Here is a 9,087-nt window from a genome sequence, read left to right as displayed (position 1 = left end):
CTACGTTCTCCGTGAACTTTTTGACCCTTCATTAAAAAAACAAACGAAAGAAACGGGGCTACGGACTTAGTGGGTGACCCGCGAGGCTCAACACGTGACAGCTGTCCATTGCGGCAAGCGGTCGAGGCAGCCATGCACCATTCTTCTGCATTCGATATTCTTCGTGAAAGAAGTACAAAACAAGCATGTTAAAGGCTGCACAATAGTGTAACTAATGACTGTACACGCAAAGCCCTTTTTCGTGGTATCAAAAATTTTACCTTCAACCGAATATTGAGCAGATCACGGAGATTTTTGTAGAAGCACGTGGGGAAACATTGACGATGTGCGTACAATAATAATCAATTTCTTTTCTTGCTATCCAATCCACTAGTAGTAGCTAGTCATGAATGTTCATGCGCGAATCACTAAACCAATCGATCAATCAAACGTTTATTATAGCGTCCAGAAACAACCAATAGGCCGTTGAAGTAATGCACACGGCACAATGCACAGAAAAAAAAACCCATAGAGAAAAATAAAACGACCGTGAAAGATATAGAAAGCAAAAACTTCATTAAAATAAAGGAAAAGGGAAGGACCTTCGGTAAGACAGACATTTCTATACCAACTAAATAGGAGCTGTTGATTACGCAGATAAATTTGTTGATCGCGGTTTCCAAGAGTCTCGCATAAATATACGCCCCCTAAGCCGAGCACCGGCTCTGAAAGTAGACGCAGGAACTTCAAGAAAAGTGCTCTTGCCAACTTGCGAAAACTCTAGGTAAATATAATGAGGGTCAAGTATGAGGGTACCAGATAATTGAATGTGCGTGAAATGTCTGGACGACTATTTGCAGCGAGCTAGAGCTCAACGTAAATGATCCGTTATGCCACATCAACTATAGACATCGAACAATTCACTTTTCGTTGGGTAAGCTAACCGCCATGAACTCCACCAAAATTTCAGGTATGAGGTCAATAAGTCTTGGCAAAACGACCAGTCATGAGTGGCAGAGAGAATTCTCATGTCAGAATTTGCTTCAATTTGTAAGTCATCTCCAGTAATAATAGCGCTTAGTTTAAGCGCCGGTAAGTGATTTTGTAGTAGGCCATTCTAATATGTATACGTATATGTCACGCTTCTCGTCATCATGATGGATATGATCGAGCATAACTGGCGGTTCTCTGTAACACTGCCGATAAATGTGGAAGCTCACATATCCTTAGATAAAAGTGACCAGCAAGCGTCTGTACTAAGACCACCTGAGGAGTATAGAAGCGGGGCTCGCTAGAAAATTTGCTCTCCATTCCGACCCGGTGACAATGGATGCCCAGCGAAGCTGGAAAACACCACCACGGAAACTGCTGAGTGGTTTATGCGAGTGCTAGACAAGGGGACATGATTCAGCAGCACGCATTCCCCGCTTCACCATATGTGACACCACGGCAGGGGTGGGGAGGGGGGACATTATGGAGCCTATACGTCATCACCATCATAATCATCATTATTATTAGGGGCGCGGTGCTTTAAACCTGCATCACTCCGCCACAGGTCGGCCTATCTCCGGTATCGGCCCACGTTTGACTGTTGAGCAGGATATTGGAGCGGAAAATCCCTGCGAGAAGGAGGCTTACAATTTCGCTGCAAGAGAGAAACGCACGCGGAGAAACAAAAACTTGATTACTTTTAATGTTTTTCTTTCCTCTTCAAGAGTGTTTGAGCTCGGCTGCTGACCCAAAAGTCGCGCGTTCGATCCCGTCCGCGGTGGTCGCACCGTGTACTTACACTTAGGTGCACGTTAAAGAACTCCAGGTGGTCTTAATATCCGGAGCCCTCCACTACGGCGTGCCTCGTAATCACATCGTGGTTTTGGCAGGTAAAACCCAAGAGATTATTATTAGCAAGAGTGTTTGTGCCGTTAACAAGGGAAACTTACACAAAATAGAGGCCAATCGTGCACCTACGTAGACTACATCATTGACAACGAACACTGGCAAAACAGTACAAGCAAAACAGTGGCAAAACAAGGTGTAAAGCCTCCCGTACAAGGGGACGTCAAGTATATATACCGGTGCACCAAAATATATGACACGTCCAAGTTATAAACTTGGGCGTACATACATTTGGTAAATGATCAAAAGAGCGCCTCTCCGCGTCCCCGAGCGAACGTGGCCGATCCTGTGTAGCATACAAACCATGCGCATTCACTTTTTTTTTCGCTTTCTTTTCGAACATTCCTGGACTTTCCTAACTGTGCTGCTGGGTGCTGCTGTATTACCGAATGGCTCGCACTTAACAAAAAAAAAAGATGTTTCAGAGAGCACTGAAGTCTCCTTACGCGCATTACATACGAAAGCAGCGCGGAGCACATAGAGAAACAGCAGACGGGCGCGGCCGGCAAGGCCACAGTGTCTGGGCACGGCCGGCGTATCTGGGTATGTGGGCGATATCAACGTCCACACTATTTACGTGCACTTGCTTAGTTGGTCACGTCACTATGTTACATGGCATGATCACATGGTCATGTGCTTGAATTTGGCAAAGTAAGTTTTGAGGGTATGCCAACCAGACTTTGGATGTCGGATAAGTGCATCTTGGGAGTGGACCAGGTCGGTTTTGTACGTGGGTCAAATCGATATGCGAATTGGGCAGACAATTTTGGGATGGGCCGCCCAAATCTTAGGTGCCGTTCAAGTCAATTTTGGGAGTCCGCCAGGTCGGTTTTTTAAACGTGAGTCAACTCAGTTTGCGAATTGCAGTCCCAGTTCTGGCATATGACAACTTAGGGGTGGGCCACCCTAATTGTGGTGGTGAGCCAAGTCAATTTTGCGAGTGGGCCTCGTCGGTTTTGAACGTGGGTCCACTCAATTTTCCAATTGGGCGCCAAAACCCAAGTGAAATCATCCCTTGGTTACGTCTATTTTCTTGCCACCGGACATTAGATCCGACTTTTGCCGGACGGACGCCGGATTTTCTGCCTCGTAAGGTAAACAGGGTGTTTCACGTAACAAATACCAAGGAGTTTTAAAGATGCGGTTCACTTCAACTGAATGACACCGACGACATATGGTTTGCCGTCGTGTAGCGCTCGTTAGGGCATTTTTTATGCAAGAAAAATGACTTCTGCAAACTCCTTTTGGAAATCTTGGGCTTCAGCTTTCTGTATCTATGTTACTCTTCTTGGGGGCGTCGGCACTAGGTCACTGCAACAAGAACATATGTGTTGCCATATTTAATTTTATAAGCGAATAAAAGATATTGTCATGTTAATAGTACATTTATTTTTATTCGAGGCAGATTAATTAAAATAAATTTAACTCTTTTAATATTAACATTCTATAAATGAATGAATGCACAACTTTATTTGTCCCTGGTTAACGGGAAGGGGGCAATGGGACAGAGGGTGGGGGGGAGGAACTATTTGAAGTAGGCCTCCTCCACCCTCTCAGCCCACGCCAGGATGGCCTCCTGAATGTCGGGCCTCGAGCTCCCACTGTTCCTCACTAAAAATTAGGCGTGCCAAGAAAGGGGGAAGAGGGTTCTTAGGGCAGCGCCACGTGATGTGGTTTCAGTCTGCTGTAGAAGCGGCGCAGAATTTACAAGAGGCAGAATGGTAACTGGAGGGATAAATGCGGTGTAGGAGGTAAGGGGAAGGAAAGGTGCGAGTCTGTAGCTGTCGCCACAGAATTTCGCACTTGCGCGGGGATTTGCGAATGAGTGGCGGAAAGGTTAAACGTTCTAATCGGTAGTGTGTGCACCGGGCCCCGACCTTATTAACAATAAACATTGCATAAAGAAACCAAGATCACGGCTCTGATATTTTTGTTTGTTTTCAAACTATTTTTCGAGCACTCTTCTTTCTTTCTTTTTCCTTTTTTTTCACACTGCCACACGGTTCCCCGTAGTGGGTTGAGCCATCCCGCCAAGATCCAATCAACCAACCAGCCAATGTCTGAGAATCACGTAGTTAAGGTGACTCTGTGCAAGCTCAGCAAGATATCATTGCCGGTCAAAGGTCAAAACTTCAACAGCTTCCGGGCAACGTGACAGTTAAGCCCAGTGCCACGCGATGAACAAGCAGGGCGATGAGAAGGCGTCATGCCGGAAGTCGTCGAGGAAGGATGCAGATGAGGACCCCTTGCAAGGAGGTCGCCGTAAGACGCAAGGATGTATTATTATTTAACGATGTGCTCGAGCGTGCCAAGCCTTTACAGCTGCTTGTGGACACCGAACAGTTTTCCATTCCAAAATTTTGCTCTGGAACTCGCTTGACCCCTCCTGGTGAACTTGCATCGATTCTGGTACAAATGAGATATACTTTTCTTCGTTTTTCTGGCAGGCTACGTCTTCTCAAGCATATGGCTAATGGTGAGCGTCACGACGGTCGGCGCGATGTGTACCGCATTCAAGCCGCACCTTGACGACGAAATTGCTCCAGTGTGGGGCACGAGCCTGAGGCTCGGCAACGACTGCTGAATGGCGGCGGTGCTATTGGCATCATTGTTCGTACTTTACATGCCCCAGTTCTGGTCAACCGTAGCGTGGGCTCTCGGGCTAACTTTGTCTATGGGCATGGCCCATACCGTTTGATCGGGCTGGCTTCCACCAAGGCGGTGGCCAGCAAGTCGCCCGAAGAACTTGACGAAACAATACCATAGACATCTCTCAGTGACAGTTCTTTTTAACAGCGACGCTGTTTAGCTAATCGTCCCTTGTGAGTCGATCGCAGAAAACTATCATCATCTTTACGGGTACGTGCCACTGTGCGGCTACCTGAGAACGAGTACAGAGAGAGGGAGAGAGAAGCAAACACAGAGACGGAAAGAAAGATATAAAGAAAGAGAAACATTCTTGCCGAAAGAAAAACCGGCAGATCCCACGCACTGTGGGAATCGATGTAATGCGAAGCAGCCAGCAAAGAGCTGCATACATCGCCTTGTTTGCCTTTGAGGCAAATGAAGTCATTCATGTCATGACATCTAGTTCACTGTATATCGCATGTTTGTCATGCATTCATGCTTGTACATTCTTTAATATAATGAAAGGTATATTCTGGTATATGCAATGCATGACCTGTCGTTTATGGTCGTCACGCACTCATGTCATGCCGTACCAATTTTGGTGTATATCCAGCAGGGGCATAGCCAGGGGGGGGGGGGTTGAAGGGTTCAGCCCCACCCCCCCTGAAAATTTTCAATTTCGCTTGCGTATATATGCACGCACACATACAAACGAACGCACGAACATACATAAAGCATGGTTCACCCCCCCCCCCCCGAAAAAAATTTCAGGCTACGCCCCTGATATCCACCGCTGTGTGTGTGTGTGTGTGTGTGTGTGTGTGTGTGTGTGTGTGTGTGTGTGTGTGTGTGTGTGTGTGTGTGTGTGTGTGTGTGTGTGCTTGTTCTACTCTGTCCGCGTTCAGTCACGCTGTTCAAACTTAGCATGATAAACCAACTAGCCCGCCAACGCACTTTGGCCCGATATCCAGTTAACGAAACGGCCGGGAGCGGACCAAGACAGCGTCATGTAAATCATGCCGCACATGACATGCATGTTATGATTTGCGTGTTAGGATCTGTCAATTATGTTCGTCTACAGTCACGCCACGCAGTACCAGTTTTGGTGTATATCAAGCTAGGGAAACGGCCATGAGCGCATCATGAGCGTGGCACGTAAATCATGCTGTACATGGAATGCATGTCATGACTGTCATGTCACCACATGCCATTAGTGTTCATCATACAGTCGCGTCGCTCAATACCCGTTTTGTTGTATATTGTTACATGCCATCAGGAACAAGAACGCTTCAACAAGACGATGAAGACGAAGAATGAAATAGCGCTCGTGCTGTTGCTGTTCCTCCATCTTGGCCGCAGCTGCTTCTATCTCCGTCTGTATATTTTGTAAATACATTTCTTCTTTTTATACTCTCACCCGTGACATTTGGTGGAGGTGCTGGGTAACAACCGCATACAACGGAACTCCGCAGTGGCCGCCGCTTGGCCTGTCCCGCAATGGCAGAAGAGGGTTCGGCTCCCGCTGAAGCGACCGCAACAACAACAACCGTTGTCCTGCCTCAGGTAAAAGATTCTGGCACGTTCTGTGGCACCGACAATGTCGATATTGACGAATGGCTGCCGATGTACGAACGTACAAGCAAAAACTATCGCTGGGATGACACACTTAAGTTGGCGAACATCTTGTTCTACCTCAAAGGAACAGCGAAAGTATGGTTCGAGAACCATGAAGAAGAAATTGGAAGCCGGGACGCATGCAAGGAAAAGATGCGGGCCCTTTTCGGCAAGTCTGCAGGCAGAAAGGCAGCGGCCAAGAAGGAGTTGGCAACTCGCGCACAAACGTCGACCGAGTCGTACCTGACGTATATACGGACGTTCTTGCCCTTTGCCGCAAAGCAGACAATGATATGGACGAAACCGAGAAAGTGGGGCACATATTCAAAGGCATTGCAGATGATGCGTTCAATCTTCTCATCTGCAAGGACTGTGACACTGTGGTTGCCATCGTCAAGGAATGTCAGCGTTTCGAGGCCGCCAAAAGTCGACGTATCGCCCACCATTTCGCTAGACTTCCGAACACCGCCGCAACGTGGTCGTGTGACGACGTACCAGTCGTCCAGGCGCCATTAACTGCAGAGCATGTGACGAAGATCATTCGCCGTGAACTTGAAGCTATGGCTCCTACCTCCCCGTGCTCCCGCGCCTGTGACTCTAGCTCCCAGATGGTACCACTTGTGCAGGCTCTCGTTCGTCAGGAGCTTTCCAGTGCTGGCCTGAATTCGGAATACACTCCAGTCCCTTCTCGACCGATGAACCACCGTCGCCCCTCACGTCCATATGCCCAAGGTCAAAGCCGTCCAGTGCCCCCTCGTGATCCCGCCGAGTGGAGGACTCCTGATGGCATGTAACAATATCAAGCTAGGGAAACGGCCGCTAGCGCACCATGAGTGTGGCATGTGAATCATGCCACACTCGTGGAGGATCATGACAATCATGAAATGCATGTCATGATTGTCATGTTATCACCTGTCATTTGTGTTCATCATACAATCACGTCACGCAATACCAATGTTGGTGTATGTCAAGCTAGCGAAATGGCCGCGAGAAGCCCACGAGCGTGGCATGTAAAACATGTCCTACATGACATGCATGTCACGATTTTCATGTTACTACCTGTGATTTATGTTATCCATACAGTCACGTCACGCAGTACCAAATTTGGTACATGTCAAAATAGCGAAACGACCACACGCGCACCATGAGCGGGGCATGTATGTCAGCGTACATGACACGCGTGTAATGATATCATGTTACCACCTGTCATTTATGTTCGCAATACAGAAATGCTTCGGCGTACCAATTTTGGCATATGTCCATATAATTAAACGGTCACGAGCACCCCGAGACCATGTCATGTAAATCAAGCTGTACGTGACATGCGTGTCATGATTTGCACGTTTATGAAGAGTAAGAGCGCACTGAAGACAAACACACAATGAAGGCACACACACGCACACACATAGCTATGTGTGTGCGTGTGTGTGCCTTCATTGTGTGTTCGTCTTCAGTGCGCTCTTACTCTTCATAAACATGGAATAACAACACGCCCACTTTACCACCTCCATGATTTGCACGATAGGACCTGCAACCTATGTTTGTCAGACAATCTTCTCAGGGCATACCAATTTTGGTATATATCACGTTAACGAAACTGCCGCAAGAGCACCAAGGCCGTGGCATGTAAATCATGCCGCTCATGACATGCATATCATGATTTTCATGTTATGACCTATCATTTATGTTCGTCATAAAGTCATGTTGTGCCATACCAATTTTGATATACGTCCCATTAACGAAACGGCCAGGAGAGCACAAAGTCGTGGGCGGATAGATAGATAGATAGATAGATAGATAGATAGATAGATAGATAGATAGATAGATAGATAGATAGATAGATAGATAGATAGATAGATAGATAGATAGATAGATAGATAGATAGATAGATAGATAGATAGATAGATAGATAGATAGATACGCTCAAAGTCGCAGAAGTTCCCTAAGAAATGCTTCGCATTTAAAAAGACGCCAGGCCTGCGCTGAAACCGCAGCACAGTCACAGCGAAAGCTGGAAGAGCGGCGTTTCTAGAGCCCGTTGTAAGCTCTCTTGGGGCTACAATACAAGTAAACTAGAAAGGTACCCACTACGCCATAAATCACAATTTTTGTGAAGTTGGGAAGCACCTACTAAGCCATTATTCGTCATTCTGTGGAGAAACGAGGCACCAGCTACACGTCTGTAAGGCATTATGTGCACTTTGTTGAGGCGACGACTGATGACGATGAAGAATTGTGGCTCAGCCCTTTGTAATGGGTTGGAAGCTTTAAACGGCCCACCAGTTATGTAATTTGCATTGGGTGACACACTGTCGCTATTTCCCTCTCCCGTCATGCTGTATAACATACGTTGACGTGGGAGAGAGACGGGGGGGGGGGGGGGCGAAGAACTTTACTGAGACCCTGAGGAAATGGATCATGCGCTTATGGGCTTCCTTGGCAAACAATACAAGTGCACTTGCGAGGAACCCACTACGCTATAAATCATTGTAATTTTACTGAGACCCCGAGGAAGTGGATCATGCGCTTATGGGCTTCCTTGGCAACCAATACAAGTGCACTTGCGAGGAACCCACTACGCTATAAATCATTGTAATTTTTGAGAATTAGGGCAGCAGGCACTGTGCCATTTTTCGTCATTCTACGGAGAGCGTTGGTACCTGCTAAACCCATGTAAGGCATTATGCGCACTTTGTTGATTCTGTGCCTGATGACGATGAAGAATTATGGCAGAGTCTTTTGTAATGGGTTGGAAGCATTCAGCAACCTACTCGTTGCGCAATTCGCATTGTGTGACGCCTGGTTACAGAATTCGCGTTGTGCGACGCTTGGTGCTTATTTTACTCTTCTACCACGCTATATTGCATATGCTAATGTGGTTCCTTCCCGACATGAAGCCTGTATAGAACCTTTTTGCAAAGCAGTCTCAAGCGCCGGCATGGCTCAGAGGTTGAATACTGGGCTCACACG

The sequence above is a fragment of the Rhipicephalus sanguineus genome, chromosome 1, assembly GCF_013339695.2.
Source record: "Rhipicephalus sanguineus isolate Rsan-2018 chromosome 1, BIME_Rsan_1.4, whole genome shotgun sequence".
Classification (NCBI taxonomy): Eukaryota; Metazoa; Arthropoda; class Arachnida; order Ixodida; family Ixodidae; genus Rhipicephalus; species Rhipicephalus sanguineus.
Note: the sequence above shows the minus strand (reverse complement) of the source record.